The sequence below is a fragment of the Amblyomma americanum genome, chromosome 9 (genome assembly GCF_052857255.1).
Source record: "Amblyomma americanum isolate KBUSLIRL-KWMA chromosome 9, ASM5285725v1, whole genome shotgun sequence".
In the NCBI taxonomy this organism is placed as follows: domain Eukaryota; kingdom Metazoa; phylum Arthropoda; class Arachnida; order Ixodida; family Ixodidae; genus Amblyomma; species Amblyomma americanum.
In genome coordinates, this window is record NC_135505.1 from 127,978,157 (window position 1) to 127,999,520 (window position 21,364).

At 49.7% G+C, this 21,364-nt stretch overlaps 1 protein-coding gene across 12 annotated transcripts in view; it reads right to left on the minus strand.

Moving 5' to 3' along the window:
- sd (TEA domain transcription factor 1 homolog scalloped) overlaps positions 1–21,364 on the minus strand; it is a 198,241-nt gene that overhangs the window by 90,004 nt on the left and 86,873 nt on the right. For all 12 annotated transcript variants that reach the window (XM_077637202.1, XM_077637204.1, XM_077637203.1 and 9 more), the window contains exon 2: positions 9,002–9,157. The gene's annotated coding sequence lies outside the window, so the exon portion shown is untranslated. The remainder of the gene's footprint in view (positions 1–9,001; positions 9,158–21,364) is intronic.

Here is a 21,364-nt window from a genome sequence, read left to right on the forward strand (position 1 = left end):
TACTAAACTGAACAGGACTGAACTGGACTAAACGGGACTAAATTGAACAGGACTAAACTGAGCTGGACTAAACAGAACTATACTAAACTGGACTAGACTGGACAGGACTAAACGGGACTAAACTGAACAGAACTAAACTTGACCAATCTGAACTGGACTAAACTGAACTGCACTAAACTGGGCAGGACTAAGCGGGACTAAACTGAACAGGACTAAATTGAACAGGACTAGACTGGACTAAGTTGAACAGGACTAGACTGTGGAGGACTAAACGGGACTAAACTGAACTAGACTAAATTAACTGGACTAAACGGGACTAAACTGAACTGGACTAGACTGAACTGGACTGACAGACTGATTGATTATGGGAATCATTTGATGTTCTGGGCGCCGCTGTTCGCATTACAACGTTCAGTAGCAAGAGATACCTACGCTCATAGCATTTCATCTCACATTCACGTAGCCCGAATGAACTACCGATCGACCCGCACGCAGAGCAGACAACAGCCAAGCTTGCCTCATCACTCCTCCTCTCTCTCTGTCGGCAATAGCAGTCAGCTTGCCATCTAAGCACGTGGAAGCTGAAATGGCTGGAACACTGCCACCAGAATTCCTGGAGGGTGCGAAAAAGAGATAAAAAAAAGAAAAGGGAAGGAAAGAAAAGGCGCGCCGAGAGAAAAAGAGTCCACAGAGGGGCGCAGAGATTGGATCTACATCCAAGCGTTGTGCGGCGACGTGCGCTCGCTCGCGGCTTCACGGACTTCCAAGAAGCGCGCGGGCGGAAACCGATTGAGAAACTGCGCGAGGCGCACTGAAAGCGGCGACTCCACGCACAGTAAGAAGCAGCAGCAGCACAAGCAGGGGCAACGGCAAGCGAAGTCGGCAGGTGCAAACGGGGGTCCGGATAAAAAAAAAAACATGACGCTCTTCTTCACCACGCTTTTACGGCGCTTTGAACTGCGCGGACGGGTCAGACGAGCAGGGACGACCGAGTTAGCACATGCTGGAGGGTTGTTGCGCTGCCGGTCGCGAATGTTAACAGAACGCGCGAGTCATTCGAACCGAATATGGGTGGAATTGACGCGAAATGAATAAAAACAAGACCAAGGAGAAATTGGCACAAAATAAAAGTGTAATAGAAGTGTGAGAGAGAGAGAGCGAGAAATAAGTTTAATTCACACCCTTCAAATATGACGGGGGAGAAGGGTTTAGCCTAAACCCCCCTTCATTCCCCTAACCGTGGGCCGGAATCCCTTGGGACTCGGTGGCGGTCAGGGCGAGACCGATGACTTCGCGTTGTTCTTCTGCTTTGGTTGCGCAATAAGGTCTCCCAGGATTGTACATTTCTATTCGGGTCGTTATAGGAAGGGCAGGACCAGACCATGTGGACTAGATCTGCAATGCTATTGCAGTGCGTACATCTAGGATTTAAAGACTTCCGGATGCCATTTACCGTACCGTTGAGGGTTTGAAAACACCGCGGTTTGCAATTCCCTCCACATGATTTGTTCGTTTCTGCTCAGCTGTTTATCCGCTGCTGGATAGGTCTTACGACCGAGTTTATAATGAGAAATTACTTCCTGGAATGTTGTGAGTTCGTCACCCGAAGTGAGGTGTTCCTCGCGTGGAGGCGGCGCGTCAGCGGCGATCGACCGGAAAGTGAGCCTTCGGGCGATCGCGTGCGCCTTCCCGCTCCCGCACAGGCCCTGGTGAGCCAGGGACCAGATCAGTGAGATTAGCTCTGATGGTACTTGCCCTTCTCTCAGAAGTGTAATATAATGCAGCCACATTGAAAGACAAAAGTGACCAAGAGAAACAGAGTCATAATGATTGGTAATCATTTCCTTTCTTTTTATCCCAACTGTGTCACATATTGTACGCGTTGTTGTCTTTTGTAAACGTCGTCGCCTTGTGCCCGGTGTGTAGTGCTTCTGCCGTCCCACGCTCCTACAACCAATGGATTGCTTAGGCAATAACGCGTTATAAATGTTATTCCGGAAGTGACCTTTCAGATTCGTGACGTGCCGCTTTATGACAACAACGTCCGGCGGGGGCGTTGCAATCAACGTCGAGGATCACCGTGCGACCGTCGGCCGACAGGCGCTCTTACAACACTTCTTCAAATTTAAAACGCCCACACAGGCTCCCCTGGCTGTATAGTATAATGCAACGTTGAATGTTACGCAAGTTTCATCTTAACAGCGCACGGTCACTTAAATAATAATAATAATTGGTTTTTGGGGAAAGGAAATGACACAGTATCTGTCTCATATATCGTTGGACACCTGAACCGCGCCGTAAGGGAAGGAATAAAGGGGGAGTGAAAGAAGAAAGGAAGATAGAGGTGCCGTAGTGGAGGGCTCCGGAAAAATTTCGACCACCTGGGGATCTTTAACGTGCACTGACATCGCACAGCACACGGGCGCCTTAGCGTTTTGCCTCCATAAAAACTCAGCCGCCGCGGTCGGGTTCGAACTCGGGAACTCCGGATCAGTAAACCGCAAAAAGGCGTTTTCAGCAGAGGCTTGTAAGACTACTTGTTGTTCCAACAACCACAAAACTGCAAGCGGTAGGGTTCGACGTCGAGGTAATCTTTCGGGAAACAAGGTTACAAAAGTTGCCACATAGGACGTAAAACAGGCACCTTTTTTTTTTATGACCGCGATGTGAGAGCTTGATAACTCCCCATATCTGTAATGGGTACAGCCTTGTCCAAGCAAACAAGCAAAAAATATGAGTGTTCCAACCGACGAAATTTTCTTTACATGTTAGGTGTCTGCCCTTATAAAAGTGGTCAATAGAGCGTGTCTTGTATACAACTGCCTTCCTATAAATATATCCTTTGTCTATTCAGTGTATACACGGTGTATAGCCGAAATTCTACTGAAAGTGTATGGCTATAAATCTATACATCGCCTATAGGACTTGTATTGCCTGCAGGCTATTCCCTAGGATTTGTCTATACACAGTCTGTAGACTTTATAGACAAATGTCTATAAACAGTCAATACACTGAATACATTTTTGTGGGGCAGGACCAAAGCATCGCATCAAATATGTCAGACTTGCACCCTGAATCACATAATCGCTTTAATTTGACAATAAAAAAAACAGAAATAACCGTTGCCAACACGCCAGATCTCTCACATCCCGTCAATATCCAGTCAACGTCCAGCCAGTGTCCACCAAATGTCCAGTCAACGAATAGCTTAAGACAACGCAGCTTGAGCGCCCGCCGTTCACGAACAATTCCGATATCACATGCAAGGTACCGCATACAAATCTGAGGAAAAGGAACGGGAGCGCCCAGACAATGTCCAATCACTGCCCAATCACTGTCCAAACAGCGAATCACTGAAGAGAACGCAGCTTGCGCGTCCGCCGTTCACGAACAATTCCGATAACTAACTCAGGCATCGCACAGAAACCTGAGGAAAAGGAACGGGAGCGCCCAGCCAACGTCCAGCCAATGTCCAGTCACTGTCCAGTCATTGTCCAGTCATTGTCCAGTCATTGTCCAGCCAACGAATCACTGAAAAGCAGCTTGGGCGTCCGCCCTTCAGGAACAATTCGGATAGCGAACTAAGGCAGTGCATAGAAATCTAAGGAAAAGGAACGAAAGCGCCCAGCCAACGTCCAGCCAATGTCCAGCCAAAGTCCAATCACTGTCCAACCAACGAATTACTGAAGACAACGCAGCTTGGGCGTCCGCCCTTCAGGAACAACTCGGATAGCAAACGTAAAGCACCGTACAGAAAGCATAGCAAAGGCAGCGAATGAAAAAAATAAAGAGTTCAGAAAAACAAAAAGAGAGGCGTTGTTATGAAAGGCGCGTCTTTTCTGCCCCCTTAAGGTCATAGCCTCGCAGTAGAGATATAGCGGGGCCATCCATACGCGCTTCCGTCCCTCCGCGCACCGTCTCCGGGTTGCACAAACAACCCCCACGGCGCGATGAGCGTAGGTGAATAACGAGCGCCGGGAAGTCCGGCGTGGGAAGAAGCTGAGCTTTTTATCTACGGTCTTTCTCGGGTCGATACGGTAAAAAATAATAATGAAAACCGTCGCACATAGTTGCGTGCACCGTGGCCCGAAGCTGCTCGCCCACACAGTCCATGCGAACAGCAGAGATACCGTGCCACTCTAAGGAAATTTCAGCAATTGGTTTCGAGACTATTCTCCATAACAGATCAATTGAGTCGAATGTATACACCGTTCCCAGAAGACGTCTTCGTGTTGATTTTCCCACCATGATAAGTTTTATGCGCTGCATCGCTGAAATTGACAGGTGCCAAAAAAAAATCAATCTACATAATCTATACGATACCCTGGTAAAGGAACGAAAGTAATATGACACCAGACAATTCGTCTACGGTTAGAAGGGAGCCTGCTACCGTAGAGTGGAGCGCTTCACGCTTGGAGAACCAAAATGGCATTGAAAAAGAGCAATGAATTGCTCGAAAGGACACAAGATAAAATATCTCTGATAGGGTGTGAAACTTCAGCCCGAAGAAAAGAACACAATCTAGACAGCTCTCTGGTTAGAATATTTCCTGTTTTTGTTTATTATTCCTATTACCACTGTAAAATCTGTCGCGCATGTAATGCCCCTTCTGACGGTCACTGCAGTCTCGAAATAAGCCTTATTGTCATCAGGCATAGGGCTTAGGGTTCACGGAGTTTGACGCTCCAGAGAGTTTCAGGCTGTGGGGGAAGGCACACGAGAGCTATGACCGAAGGTGTACAAACACCCGATGAGGCGCAAATAACATTAATCATCTTTCGACCAAGCAACGCCAGCTCAACTGCGCCATGACCACAGCTGCAGCAACGCTGCGCAGAACCATAAAGGGCGACTCCTTTCCCCCATTGTCTGCTGGGAAGCCTTGGACAAAATGAACCACAAATGTTGCAGCATCCAGGAGAATTCACGCCACAGGACCTCCTGGGGCTCGCGCGTCGTAACGCGCCGATGCACGCAGATGCAACCAGCGGCCGCGGGGCGTGCATGCACACCGGACTTGAGAGAAGAGGCTGTTCCACTCCACTAGCCCCGTGTAGATGCATACGCGTGCACGGTCAAGTTTGTCCTCTGCAGCCCACGGTTCCGCTCGGCGCCTAAGAGCTTAGCGCCGGCAACGAAGGCTGTTCCCGCTTTCGACTCTTGCACAATAGTGCGAGCACAGCGGGGCGCTCGACCTGGTACGGTTCGTGCCGGTCGATGCCACCGAGGAGGCCGTGTGCGGGGTCGTACGGCACCGCTTCGACCTCCGGTGTGCCGCGGAGGAGACAAAAGGCGGGACCGTTACCGGATATTTTAAGCTCGGAAGGCGTCCGGGTGGTCGGAGCAGGTGTTCCTGGAGCTAGCCACGCGAGTGTATCCGGTATGTTTCGACTCCTTCGGTGGCTGGGATGTGTCAAGAGTGCGGACTCGGAGATCAAGGATTGCTTGGTTCGAGTCGTGCGACAGGAGTGACGCCACAACTGTCAGTGCAATGGAGAAGAGATTAGGCCAGTTCGAGACGCCGCTTCGAAAGCACGACACAGCCTGCCGGGTCGAACCAGTTCGGACGATGGAAGCTATAGTCGGCTACAACTCAAGAACGCAGCGGCTTTTCCCCGTCAGTGGACCCTCCTTCCAGCCAATGGCGTCCGCCGATTGTCATTACTCTGCTTGCTACTCTGACAAAGCAGGGAGTGGTAGATGAAAATAGATAATCCCTTCTCTCCATGGTCGAAGATAGACCCCTCTCTCCATTGCGGCTTCCCTCCCTGAATTGTCACCCTAGCAGGGTCAGGAGAATCGGCCGACGCCACTGGCCGGAAGGGGGTTGACGGGGAAAAGCCGCTGTGTTCTTGAGTTGTATCCGACTACACGGATGCCCTGGTCCGGACAGCCTGCACATGTTCCTCGGGAGGCCTCTGTCGAGGCAGCCGGCGCGTTCCGGTACTAATGCATCGCTGTATATTTTCCTTCCGGGCCACCCGCACCTAGCGGGGTACAACTCTAGCCCCAATTGGACCCTTAACCATACCGAATTTTTTTCTCTCGCAAAAGCAGCGCACACCGGCAAGTTTCAGGTGCCGGGAATACTTCCTCAGGACATGTCCCAAGTGGTGGTCTGGGAGGCACGCGTACTCTGAGAAGTCACAGGCTATAATATATATATATATATATATATATATATATATATATATATATATATATATATATATATATATATATATATATATATATATATATATATATATATTCAAAATTCAACCGGTGCGAGGGAAACAACTAAATGCTACTGTGACCTTGTGTGCTGCATCCGAGGAGCGGAGAGCCCAGTTGCCCCCGCTGCAACATCTTTCCTTCGTCCTCTGTCTCCTCTCTCTCGCTCTTTCCTATATGCAACATTTTGAACACCTCTGCTGCTCGCCTAATGGAACTAAATGCGTCGGCACAAGTGTTTTGTCGAGCTGTCGTGAAGGCACTGACACTATATGCGATTAATTTGAGAACGCAAGCTTCCACCCGGTATCCCAATAGTGGTCGGCGTTTTACAGACGTTTTATACCCCTGTCACACGGGCACCGCAAAGGTCTTTGAGAACCGGGTCCTTATATCCAAAGGCGTAAGGAGTGCGGCTACACGGCACAAATGCTGCGCCTTAGCCGCTAAGGGCCTTGGAGGCAAAGACGCCTGTCAGAGACCTTTGGAGCCCAAAGGCGCGGCCATCGAGAACCTGCGATCGCAGAGCCGTCCAACGTCAAAACGTAAAAGCAAAGAAAACAACGATGCAGCCAACAATGTTTGAAAACAACTTTCAAAAATACGAAAGGCGTGTCTGACTTAGCTTTTTGTACCGGTGTTTATATTCGGTGCCCAAATTTCAAGACAGCAAAAGTGCTGCAGCAACACCGAGTGCCCCTGGTGGCCAAGGCAATACACAAAAAAACTTGCTGCTGCTGATGAGAGCAGCTGTTGCAGTTCTTTTAGGGAAGCAATTAGAGTAAAAAAAAAAATGTCTGAGATCAACGAATGAACAGAATACCCCATTTTAATTTTAAAGCACTCACTTCAGCCGCGTGAAACACAACAGCGAGTGCTAAGGTCAACGACTGTGTCACCTTTGGGCTGCACCGTGTAGCAGCGTCGAAGCTCATTTAAGCCTCGGCTCCTTTGTGAAAAGAGGTGCCTTTGCTGGAAAGGCCTTCGAGGAATGCCGTGTGGCCGGGGTATTGCTCTAATTGAGTTCTACAGTACTGGCCTTCCGCTCTTGAGTGCTCACTCAAGCGAGGGCGCGATTTGTCTTTTAAGCCGGGACCGGATAAGCAGCGCGAGAAAACTATTACGGACGAACAGAATCATGGCATTACACCAGGCATAAATGATAAGACAGTAATTACAACCATTGGCGTCCACCCAAGCCCACCCATACGGCTACATATGAAAGCTATACAGTTTCCGTAGAAACTTCGTGGTTAAAGAAAAACTCCCCTCGTATGGGGTCCAGGTCCGGTGTCCTGGACCCCGCACCTAGAATAATTTTTCTTGAAGTGCGGAGTTTTTACGGAAGCTGCACATATATCATTTGCAGCCACATGGCTGCGCTTTGGTCGATGTCAATGAGTAATTACTCCCTAATCACAAGTCTACTCCACCTTGGCCGATTCCCCAAACATTTGGCCGACAGGTATACATGTAGCACACATAAATGACCCGACAGTCAGATGACTGCATTTACAGCGAAACAGGAAGCATCGTCAGCCTCTTCAGACGCGTCACAGCTACAAAATTCGGAAACATAAGAAAAAGTTTTTAAAATTCATAGAGGCACCTAATTACCCATGTGTCAATGGCATTAGAAGCTGCTGATGCCTTTACTGGAAGTGATGTCACTCCTGGTCGTGCGACGTCACTTCCTTCCATGGCCAATGGGAATTACCGGGCTTTGTGACGACACTTTCCCCAGCCAATGGGCGAATTTTATGACCGACAACGCCTTCCAGCCCCACGACGCTTCTTATGCCTTATAAAAATTGTCCATATACAGTCAGTCTGCAGACTTCTTATAGCCTCTACGCCTTCCTATAGATATAGTTTGTATACATATGTATATATATATATATATATATATATATATATATATATATATATATATATATATATATATATATATATATATATGTATATGTATATATATATATATATATATATATATATATATATATATATATATATATATATATATATATATATATATATATATATATATATATATATATATATATATATATATATATATAATTCACAAGGGTAGAAACTTGGGCGAGTCGGTAACGGTGATCCATGGAAAGTGAGAGTAGCGCAAAACGGGACAAAGGGACAGAGAAAAGTGTCTTTCTCTGTCCCTTTGTCCCGTTTTGCGCTACTCTCACTTTCCTATATATATGTATATATATATATATATATATATATATATATATATATATATATATATATATATATATATATATGTATATATATATATATATATATATATATATATATATATATATATATATATATATATATATATATGCGTGTGTGTGTGTGTGTGTGTGTGTGTGTGTGTGTGTGTGTGTGTGTGTGTGTGTGTGTGTGTGTGTGTGTGTGTGTGTGTGTGTGTGTGTGTGTGTGTGTGTGTGTGTGTGTGTGTGTGTGTGTGTGTGTGTGTGTGTGTAGACTGCCTATAGGATTTGTATTGCCTATAAACTGTTCTCCAGGGTTTGTCTATAGAGAGCCTATAGAATTTATAGACCGAACTCTATAGACAGTCTACAGAATGTCTAAAAAAATTTTTGAAAGGGACGCAACAGCAAAATAAAAAAATAAAAGGGGGAAAAACCACGGAAACCGCACTCGCAAAACAGCATTCGGATCGGCAGTACGTTCGACGACGTCATCCAGACCGCAAGCCACGCAAAGCTCAGCAGAGCCAGCCGTGGGGTATGTTCGAGGAGAAGGTGTCTCTTACCTGCAGGTCTACAGGGAAACCGTGGAAGTTGCCGAGTCCGCCGTCGAGATCTCGACGAGGCAGCCACAGTCCTCAGGGCACAGGCATGGACGGCCAAAGCAGCTGCCAATGCACCCGTTGTCACAACGCTGCCAGCTCTACGGGAAGCCCGCAATCCTGCGGGCAAGGCAAGAGGAGGGGGGCCTCCGTTGAGCACACACTCGGGCCATAACTCAAAGCGCTGGTCACAACCTAAACACCACCGCAGCGGTGTCCTAGTGATCTGAGCATCCACCTCGCATGCGGGAGGTGCGGGGTTCGATCCCCACACACTAAACAAATTCTCACCCTTAGGGGTGCAAATCACCTGTCCCCAGACGCACACCCTTTTGGGTGCTGAAAAGGGTGCAGAGATCAGCACCCTTCAGGAAGGGTGCACAGCATGAAAGTTCAGAGGGCGTGCATCAGTCCAAGGCTTTTGCTTCATGGGTAGATCAACGTGGAGCGCCCTTCCAACATGCATTCGTGGAGGTGTTATGGAAAAATAGTATCCTTTGATTAAAGTGCGACCATTACATCGTCTAAAGTATCATTAAGTGCACCCTTCCTTAAGGGTGCTGATCTCTGCACCCTTGTTTAGCACCGAACAATTGGAAAAGGGTGTTCGTCTGGGGACAGGTGATTTACACCCTAAAGGGTGAGAAAAATTGTTTAGTGTGCAGTGCCGCCGGGTACCGACCGGTTATACAATGGGTACAAAAGCTGTCCCCTGGCCTGGTGCTCGGCTTATTTAGGGTGAAATGCTTGGAAAATGGGTCTTTGGCCCCACCTTGAGTACAAGAAAATACCTTGTGCCATGGCGCTCTTTGGCCACACATGCCCTTGCGCCATAAAAAAACCCGCCATCATCATCTCAACTTAAACATCGCTTCATGCGAACTCAGCCACACTATCTGAGTATCTGGTTTATGGTTTGGTTTATGGGGGTTTAACGTCCCAAAGCGACTCAGGCTATGAGAGACGTCGTAGTGAAGGGCTCCGGGAATTTCGACCACCTGGGGTTCTTTAACGTGCACTGACATCGCACAGTACACGGGCCTCTAGAATTTCGCCTCCATCGAAATTCGACCGTCGCGGCCGGGATCGAACCCGCATGTTTTGGGCCAGCAGCCGAGCGCCACAACCGCTCAGCCACCACGGAGGCACTATATGAGTATCTGTTCGTCCGCTTCCACCACCTGTGCTTTCTTTCAAATGGTGTTCGTAGTGATGCCTTTATCTAGTTTTTAGCTTTAACTACTAGTAGTCCACGGTAAATTGAATCTCTCGTACAGAATGTGTTGTGTAGTGTTGGGTTGGGTTTAACGGTGCATAAGCATCTAAGGCTACCATGCGCCAAGCTCAAGGTGTACGAAAATTGTTTTCTGCGGAATTCGACAAACGTGAAAAAATCAGTGGTGTACCTCGTACAGAATGGCCTCAGCAATGTACGCTTGCTGAAAAGTGCTAGAAAATGACGCTCTCTAACTGAGGTGTCACTGTGCACACAACGAGAAGATACTGCACAGTCGCTCGCGGCAAATATTGTTCTCAGAAGACACCGACACATGAGTAGTTACACGCAGTTCACGTGCAAACAATTCATACGTGTCACAGACCGTGGTAATATTTTCGTTGATTTAAAGATGAACAATCGAGACCCTTCTCATCACAAGTCTGACGCTACATCAATAGTGAGAGAGGTACAGCGTAGAAGGACGGGCGGAGGAGAAAGCAATGCCCCCCCCCCCCCCCCCCCTGTTAATATATCCAAAAGTAGCTCGAAATTACGCATTGGTTCCGACATCCGTCATTGGAAAACGTTAGTTGCCTAGAACATCATAGAACAATGCGATGCAACTACCGCAAGAATATTATGGGATGTATAAGAGCAAAGCTGTTCGCGTGGTCACAGACCACTATACACGCCAATGCGTGGTTGTGAACTTAGAACAAAGGCTGAACAAACTACTTCAGCTGTTCACACAAAGAACTTGCACCATCGACGAGAGTAAAGTGACGTTTACAAAAGCTGCTGGCAACACTGATACCACTGATAAACGGCACTGCCTTGCTGATAACGAAAGCCTGCATTGTTAACAAGCAGTTCGTACGTTTACACGCAAGTGTAAAGTCCGTTCCTTATGAAGCGATAGAGTTCGTGCACACTGAAAGCTTGTTGACAGAACAAGAAATCTCAAGTGTTGCTCGTATGCAATAAATCATCGTAATCGTCATCAGCCTGACTAAACCCGTTGAGGGTAAAGGCCCCTCCTTAATCTCTTAAGCTAACACGGTCGTGTGACAGCTGTGATCCGCCCACCTATCTGCATCGCATTCCATCACCAGATCAGGGTTTGGCCGCCAGGGTATAGCACTTAATGCACTGATTACCATCATAAAGCGTGCAACTTTAAAACCGCGGTTCTTTACGTGACACACAAACCAAAATATCCTCAGCTGCAGTAATTATGATTAAAAACACGCCGCTCTTCAAAACCAGAGAAACCGTCACGTACTCACGACGGAAAGCATCAACGGCCGTCAGTGATCGAAGCGTCCACGTCCCGACGTCAAAGATACACCGGGCACTACACATTCGTCAAGGACACACGTAGATCTGGAACGGTCGGTGTTGCACGGGAAAACTAGCTCCTCACACCTGCACGAAAACCGCTCTAACTGTCCAGAATGCGCGCGAAATTCTCGGCACTCGAAGTCGGAAAGAAGACTAGGCGAACAGCTCGCGACGACCGCCGGAAACGCAAGACGCTCAGGCCCCGAGCACGTCTGGCACGCCACTGCGGGCCCGCGTTCATTCAATGAACGCCGACCTGCCGGTGCATCAAGACAGGTAATAATAATAAAAAGAAAAGAACAGGAAGAAGACCAAAGAGGGAAAGGGAATCAAAGCGCGCTCCCCCCCTCAGCACTCTCTTTTTCGCCTTCCCAGCGTCATCAATGAAAGCGTACGCCTTTCGTAGTACCGCTCGTAGCAGGCGTTCACAGACGCACGCGCACAACGCGAACACCTTACGGCGATCCTCCGCCGATCAGGGTCCTCCGCGCAGTAGTATTACCGCATGGAGAAAGGGGGGAGGGGACGGGTTTTCCACCGGTTTTCACGAACCCACCCGTTACTTCCATTTCCTGTCTTCCCAAGGTACCCCTTTCCCGAGTTCTCACCGCGGCCACTAGGTGGCCCTACACGTCCTTCCTCCCAGTGCTCCCAGCAAGCAGCCACCGGCTCCATCCCCTTTCTTCCCTAAAGCACCCGCTTTCCACCAGCTGAACCGCGTGTAAACGCTGCGACCGCTTCGCGCTCATGGCATCTCCTCCAGGCTTCAGTTCACGTGCGAAAAGCCGCCCAAGATCCCAACGCCGGAAGGAATCTGTTCGGCAGGTTGTCGAATGAAACGCGTGCGGCTACCTGGCGCCCCTTTCTCCCTTTCCTTACTTCCGCTCCCGCTGGCCCCGACCGGAAGTAGCGCCGGAACCACCTTTCGCTGCTGCTGCTGAAGGGTCTCCCCCAGTTTTCAAGGCTCCGCGACGCCTGAAGGCCACGTTGCTTAACGAAAAAAAAAGGAAGAAGAAATGTGGGGAGCAAATCGCGAGTAGCGTGCCTGTGAGAAGTTAAATACGAACAAAGTAAAAACGTAGAAACGAAGCCGAGGGGTGAAATGTCGAAGTACCCAAGCGCAAAAAACAACGGAAGTTCGCACGAGAAAGGATTTGCTGAACGGTGCCAGGGGAAAAAGAACGAAAGAAAAAGATAAGGGACCGACAGGCGTGCGCTCTCCCTACACGGAATGCCATCCGCAGTATTCGGCCGATGAGGAGTTACAAAGGCTGAGGAGTGGGCACGATTCCCCCCCCCCCCCCCCCTCAGTCTCTCCCCAGCGTAGAAGGGTTCTCGCGGGAATCGCTGGCAGATACAAGCCTCGGGAAGACAGCTGCCGAAGTTGAACTTCCGGTTGGGTAATATTACGTCGAAGGGATGCCTTGATCATTCACAGACAGTCAGAGCCCAGCTACTCTCCAGGGTATTCAGCATCAGGCATGACAGACGAATCGACCAATTGTTGAAATCTTTCAAGGACTGCAGTGAAGAATATTTTATGAGTGTATACCGCCACCGGTAATTAAAGTGTATGCGATCAGTTCCAACGGGGTAACGGTGACATTTAAGGGCGTGGAATCTTTTCTGATCTTGAGTTGCTAAATTAACACAGCCAACATCGCAACTGACTCCTATATTTATTAATAATGACTAAATATATTCCGCCACTGCTGCTACGAGCTATCGCTATATTTTTCCCATTGTAATATGTCGTGGAGGAAAATAGGGTGCCTTTAGAACTCGGGAGAATCGAACTAACTTGCTTCCCAGCGAATCACCGAATACCTTGCCGTGATGTGGAAAAACAGAATGTGCCGTAGTGATTATCCTAGAGTAGTGACGTAATTGATAAAACACACGCGATTTGCGCATGCGCAAACCACAGCCGCACTACAGCGACTGGGTGCCACTGAAAACACTTCGCAACAGTCAGGGCCAGATAAAAGAATAGGCACCCAACTTGAACAACATTCAGAGAGCAGAATACTGAAAACCACAACTTCTTTGTTTACAGGCCTATTCCGATCGATGTCGATATTTCCGTGGCCTCGTGCAGATTGGAATAGCCCAAAACGTACAGAAAGCTGCTCGATTCTACTGACCTGACTTGCACGTCCGCATTTTTTTGCGAACCCGACATTAAGGACTCTTCAAATTTGATGTCAAGTGCCTGTCAATTTAAGTGGATGTTCACTTTATGTTCAGTCTTGCCGGAGTGCGTTCCCAGTTGTGCAACGCACAGAAAAACGCTTCTGGTTTCGCTCTACCTTTCCCGCGTGCGCACCTTAACACATTAAGGACTCTTCAAATTTGATGTCAAGTGCCTGTCAATTTAAGTGGATGTTCACTTTATGTTCAGTCTTGCCGGAGTGCGTTCCCAGTTGTGCAACGCACAGAAAAACGCTTCTGGTTTCGCTCTACCTTTCCCGCGTGCGCACCTTAACGTCCCACCTAACTGGTGCCTTTCTATTATAGTGTCACCTTTCCCCGCGATGTGACTCGACTGGCGCTGTCTCTACTGCGGTAAGTAAATAAGAACTACTCACTCGCTCAAACGTCACGGCTTTCAGGTGTTCCATTAAAGAAGTCAAGCCACCTTTTTCTCCGCGCAGCCACACTAACAAAGAAGCAACTACAAAAAGCGGCGATACATAAAAGAGACAGGAGCAAACAGGCAAGCACAAAAAAAGGAAACAACTGCAGAGTGGAAAGTGACGCGACGGTGAACGAAGAGAAGGGGCTCCGGAAAAAGGAACGTCGTTCCACGCGCGGACGGAAGGAAGGAAAGGAGGAATAGAAAAGGGGGGGGGGGGTGGAATCAGCGTACCGTTACCAGCGCGCCGATCCACTAACCCCGCCGCCGGCATTGTTTCGGCGAACCCCGGCGCAGCACTTTCCGACGCCATTCCGACGACGCCGCCGGCGTGTCCGTCGAGCCCTTGCCCCCCATTCAGCGGCGGGACACAAGCGCCGCAGACTACGACGACGTCTCCGGGGGTGGCAGCAACGCGACGCCACTCAACGCCGCGGACACAACAATGCGCCCCCGTCGCCCGCCGAACGGGGAGCGTGGAGGAACAGGGCAGGACATGTTGCCCCATGTGTGATATACACCGGGGTTTTCACAATAAAAGGCGCCTAGTGTCAGAATAAACGGAGGCCCCAAGTTCCTTTAAGCGGATGAAATGAGGAACAGCGGCAAAAGTGATAACAGACTGTCTATAGCGGATTACAGCCAAAGAGAAGACTGTTGAAAAGACTGGCTGCAGCGGCAGCAGCGGTCTCATGGGTGTTTACCTGGGCATCTAAAGAGCGGTGAAACTTAACCCTTTGAACTGTGAAAAACTTCAACCGTTTCCCAGCTCGCTAAGCACTGCATAGTCCACTCAAAAATGATATACGGGTTCTCCAAAAGGACCTATTCGCAAAACCCTTTGACTCCATAGAGAAAAGACGACGAGATAGGTCCGTCTCGCGTTCGAAAACGATTTCCTCCGGCATGGCACCGTCATTCCGCTTATTGGCACACAGTACAGACATTACTGAAGTGTTCCTAAAAGAGTGAAGACTTCTCGCGTAGCAGGCAGGGCACTTTGTCTAAAAACAGTAACACAAAACCACCAGTACTGTTGAAGAGCAGAGGCGTGGGGATGGTAGAAGGCGGGGAGCAGTGCGCGCAGTTGAGCGGACGCTGGCAGGACTAAAAGCAGCGGGTCATCCCTCACCTACCCCCCCCCCCCCCTTTTCATCCTATCGTCTGACAGCACAAGCTCCCCACCCACAATCACCATTCCGAAAGGCTCCTTTAGTGGGGCGCCATTGTGTCTTCTCTAGAAAGACTGACTCCCGTACCTCCTCTAGAGGCAAGGTTCCGCGGGGACAGCCGGGTAGTAAGCACGCAGGAAAGAGGGGTTTTGGTAGAGGTGCAAGCGGCGCTAACGTAGATGAGGGGAAAGAAGAGAGTACACTCTCCTATGCTCCTTCACGTTCTCTCATTGTCAGAAATCTCCTGGTATGACGGGACTGTAGGGGGCAACGTGAACTTGTCCCCACCTCATCGCCATGCATCTCTGCGGCCTCTCGTCGTGCGTACAAACCCACCCACATCAATGCCTCTCCCCCCTCCCTCTCTCGCAGGTCCTCCTATCCGTCCGTATTTCTCCCCCTTGCCGCCAGGTGGCATGACTCGACATCCCGAACGCAGGCCCCGAGTAGGGGGGACGAGCCCGGCGTTCAGCTGCCCCGGTTCGAGTTTCTGACATCACGTGAGGTTGGAAGAAGAAAGATCAACGAGAAAGACAGAGAAGGCGGGCAGATCGGTATGCTCGTGGAGAGGGGGAATACAGCAAGGAAAAGTCGAAGAGAAAGAGCTACATCGTCGGAAAAGGATAAGTCCCCTAAAGTAAACACCAGCGACTTGATTCAGCCTATATACGATACGCGGCTATGTGCCGTTCGTTGGAACGTTCCTTTCACGCTGGGCATTTATGAAAAAGATGAGGGGGAAATATGCGCTCGTACGCGAACCCCGAGTGAGGGAGATGACGGCGACATTCTAACGGTTTTAGCTGGATGAGGGGGATAGGGGGCTGAACAGAGCCGCCCGGTTGAATAGTGGCGCCCCCTCACTTCACACAGAGCGGACGGCGAAAACAGCTGCTTCGCATTCCACGTGCTCTGCCGGCGGGTACGCGGGCACGCTTCTCTTTTGTGAAGCCTGCCACGGATGACGTCACGCACGTTCGGGCGGGGAGTCAACGGAAGAATGCGGCCGCTACAGCTGCTGCTCGCTCGGCACGCTCTGTAGACGGATAGCGTCGCCGCCGCCGCCCTAGAGTTAATACGCAGACACGCATCGACCGGAATTATTTGGGCGACGAGTGAGCCGGGAGCGAATAATTCTCGCGATTTAAACCGCTGCGTTAGCGAGTGAGAAAATGTCTTTGTAAGCGACGAAGCTCGGAAGTGTACGGCCTGCAAACGAGGATCACGACTACGGGCGAAAACTCCGCGTTCTGAGCGACTGACCGTCGCGGGAAAAATTTCCCAACTCGTTGGACTTTCGTCGGTCTTGTCGCTAGATATTGTCACGGGGTGGGGACGGTGGTTTCAAAGGGAAGATCGCCAATGGTCCCACGGGGAGTCAGTCAGACATTCAGGTGGGCGGAGGAGCTCCGGAAGATAAGATGGCCGCCGCTGGCACAGGATAGGGTTAAATGGAGGGTTAAAGAGGCCTTTTCCATGCAGCGGACGAAGTTAGGCTGATGATGATGGTGATGATGGCAGCCAGCCATCTTCTTCATACTGATAGAACGAGCATTAGTAAAGCCTTGCGGCGTTAAGATACGCGCGTAGAAGCATAGCTTGAGGCAAGGAGAGTGCTGCAACAATTTAGCATAGGGAGGACACCAAGGGTTCGGGTGAAAGGCAAGAAAAGCAAACGTTCACGCACATGACAAATTGCCGAGAATTCCAGTCCGTAGCGCAAAAAAAATTATTCTAATAGAATCACGATCATAGCGCAAACTTTTCTTTTTTCTTTCGATTCAGCCTTCAGTGCAGAATTAAGAGCGTAAAAACATGAAAATATGACTGGTCCCTCCTCAGGCGGCAGCAACTGAAGACCTTGCTTTCTAAGAAAGTATGAAGCGTGTGAAGGCGCGCGAACTAGCTCTGGCCTGTTGACTGACAGAACATTATTTATACTACTTTTTTCCATTCCTAATCTCTCTCTCTCTCTCTCAATCTTTTTTTTAACTGATTCCCTTACCTAATTTTCAGTTTGTTAGGCCGCCCTAACCTCCTGCAACCTCCTCTGCTACGGAAACAGAGTTACTCAATTTTTGTTAGGTCATCCCACGCTTGCCATATGCAATCTGCAATTTAAATAGTCACCGCCTGGTTATGGCCAATCCCCCTTGTGGGTATGTGCCATTTTGTGAGGGTAACAACAACAACAATAATTTATTTGCGAGGATCAGAATTCATGATTGTGTATTCATATGTAGTGAACAAATTTTGCAAAGCAGCAAGAACACCAGCAACTATTTGTGTATTTCTTTTTTTTTTTATGTATTCCCACCCTGCTATAACACCTCCATGAGATTGCAGTATAAATATATAAATAAGCGATACCTGTCAGCCAGACACGCTAGTTAAAAACGCCTCTTTCCCGTAAAGCGGACCCAAACACACAAGAACAAAGCTCCCAGAAACCAATCACGCACGCACATAAACGCCGCCAGTCCACGCGCGTAATGAGGCGCTGGCGAAAGACTTCGCAGGAAGCCACGCATTCCCGCCATACCTTCCGTGATTCCGCAAGGAACGCCATGCGCGCGCCCTATTAGCAGCGAGTGCCACAAGTGTGAGGTATCGAAAGCGACCTTGAACCCACAGCGACCCGATTTACCCGGCCATGTAAAAAACACCGCGATTAAGTCCAGCGACTGGAAAACGCACCGGATCGCTTGGTCCGCACTAACCTCCGCCGTGAGAGGAATCCCGAGCTGGATGATAACAAGCACACGCGGCAGAGACCAGCGACGCGAGCGACACCACCAACAACAACGGCGAAGAAGAAATCAAGGAATAAACGCGACTCGGTAAACTAAAAGATAAAAAAATTGGGGATAACTGGGGAAATCCCCTCCCTGGGAGGAGCGGGGGAATCCCCGCGCCTAGAAAAGGCGGCGCGCGTTTTGCGGTGGTACGCTGCCCCACACACACGTACGGCACACACACACAGACACGCACAGACGAGAGGGCCCATATGGCAGGCCGGCAGCTAAGCCATGGCAGCCTGCTCACGGTCCCCCCATTCATGGGGTCGGGCGCAAAATCGCGGAGCACGCCAGAAACGCGGATTCCGCGCGTCCCAAAATTCGGATATCGAGGGAGGCCTTTCTTTCTTTTTTTTTCTTGCGGGAGAAAGGAGGGGCTCCGGGATGTAGGGAAGGGGAGCGGATACGCAGAAAAGACCCGAGCGTTCCGCGCCCGGTCGGTAGCGCAGTACAACGGGACCAAAGAAATAAGCCAGGCAGAGAAAGAGAGAGAGGGGGGAGAGAGGGGGAAGGAAGATGAAGGCTGGGAGGCGGGTTCGTCGAGCGGAACAACACAGGAATCAGAATGGGGGAAGGCGAAGGCCTCCGGGCGCGTCTGGCCTGCCACCTGGCGTTCCCGAAATCGGTGAAAGGAAATAAGGTGAAAAAAAAAGTGGAAAAATGCGAGCGGTGGAGGAGGCGGCGTCGCTCCACGATAGAGGCGCGCCTCTTTGGCCGTGGTTTTTGAAGACGGGGGGGCGACTGCTCACTGGGGCTTCCAGCTAGCTAGCCGTCTGGTACTACCATTCCTTCTGCTGCGGGATTCCTGTGTGTTGCTTTTTAACTTACTCGGAGCTGCGAATAGCGACCATGCGTTCACGTATCGCCCGTGACCCGAGACTATTTCCTGTGACCTTACGCACTCCTCCTAGTTTGAGGAAAAGTAAGTACTAGTCTGAATTCGCATCAGAGGTTTTTCTTTCTTTTCGTTTCAATCTGTAAGGCACGTACCCTCACGGCCTTCGACTGTAAAAGCGGCCCCGATAGGGAGCGGACCAAAGTTGAAGGTGCTTTCTTCCACCACGACGTCTACTGAAGAACTTGCGCGCACTGTTGACCTGCTGACGCAACATTTGTTCTCTTGTTCTTTCCCGTCTTTTTTTTTTTCGTTTTAGAAGCTGACTTCTAAAATGCCAACACGAAGGGACGAGAAAGCGGCGCGAAATTATAGGATTTTTTTTTTTGTGCCAGCTGCTATTTTTTCTTCTTCTGGCCAAGGATCAGGTGGAGCAAAAGAAAAAAAAAGTTTCTCGAACGGTGGATAAGGTCACAACGTGACTTCCAGGTTCAGCAAGCCCTTGGGTTCCCTTGCAAGTGCCCTCGCCCCACCTGATGCATTATCCGACTGCCTGCCGCACGGTAGTACACTGGGCGAATCACGACCTTGAAGAAAAGCAGAATGTGCGCGGATCGTACATCCGGCTTTTACACCATCTGGTTACGGACATGTATAGTGCCCTGAGATAAGATGAAGAATACGAAACTATTCGCCGAAACCACCCCAGACACGTCACAGAATATATATGTAAGAAACAAAAAAAAGTAGTAGGGTTTTAAGGAGTCTCAACCTAGTACACATGCAAAAGCATTTGTTTAGCCTTTGTCGCTCATGGTTTTGCTTTGCTGGGTCGTCGGCACGCCTGGCGATGATATTAGACTCAGATTAAGCTCTGATCGGGGTTAAGTTTATCTGGTTAAGATTATCTGATCTGTTCGCGCCGCAGATGGAAGTTGATGAAGACGACGACGTGCAATGAATGCACAGCGCGAGCGTGTGTTACAGTTTACCATGAGGCGTGATTGGCTGCAGCGATAGGCGATCACGCCTCCGCCGATCACAGCGAATCTGATCTGTTCGCGCCGACACAGGTTCGAAACCCAGTCGCGGCAACATTTATTTTTTTTTTCTGCATGGCCTATTGCTATGCTAGGTTTGACCAAGGTCACCCACGAGGTCACCCTCCCATTGGCTGCAGCTTGGGCGACGCTCCTCCTAATTACCCGAGAAAACCTACGTCACTCCGAGGCTTCACGCAAGATTCCTGGTTGGAACCGCACTAAAGGATGTAAGTCGTAAATTTCAGCAGTTAAAGAAAGGAAAAAAGAAGGAAAGAAAGATCTATTTTCTTTGGAACCTGCGCTGCCAAAGTGGCACTGCAATTGATTCATTCGGTGACTCAAAACTGCTTTTGTCAGCCGCTTGGGCCGCTGCAAACGCGAGAACACATTCTGCGCGATTAGATACCCGCGTTTGGCTGGCAGCATTCATTGCCTAGCTTCTCTCGGCGTAGCCCAGATAGTTGACGCACGGCACGAGCGCCTTCGACAGAGCGCGGAGGCACACGCCAATAAGCGCCTGAAGATGGCGCGGAAAAGTACTAAGAGTACTAGCCAAAACTGCTTGCTCTTCTCGCTAGGCAGTGTGTTATGGCGCTGCAATCGGCACCGCAAACTTCAGCGCAAGTTCCCCTGGTGAGCTGTAATGAAGTTCACTCGCTTTCTCGATGACACACACGTCGTTAAAAGTGAAGTGAGACAGTCATTTAGACGCTGTCGGCGAACAGTCACGCTTCCAGAGATTGAGAGAGAGATGTCCCGCGACAGAAATTGACGCGTCGCGTTGCAGCGCGGGGCTCCTCTCCGTCCGCGACAGCCGCTTCTGTGAAAGGGTCGCTATACGAAACCAATTGCGTGGCCGCGACGCCCCACACAAAGGGGTCGGCGCTGCTCGCGAGCGTGTTTGTTCAATGGGTGTGAGCGACGCCCGGCGCTCAATATCGGTCCGCGCCGGTGCCGGAAATTACCCGACCGTGCGAGCGACGCCGCCGCGGCGCAAGCTTCGAAAAGGCGGCCCGAACACTCGCGGCTCTGAAGCCTATAGCTGTAGCTCAGAGGCTACGGTGTTTGGGCTGGCGAGCGTCAGAGCTAGGTCTTTGTCAGCACAGTTGCGAAACTTGCCAGATTCGAACTGAAATCCGGCGGTCTCATGGGGTGTAAAAAGCTCGACAACGTATAGACGGCAATGATTGTATTCGTTGTTCTAATTGCCCTCATTGTATGTTTATAAATATGTTTTACTAGATTTGTTCTTTTTTTCAACCTCTTTGACTGTTCTCGTATTGT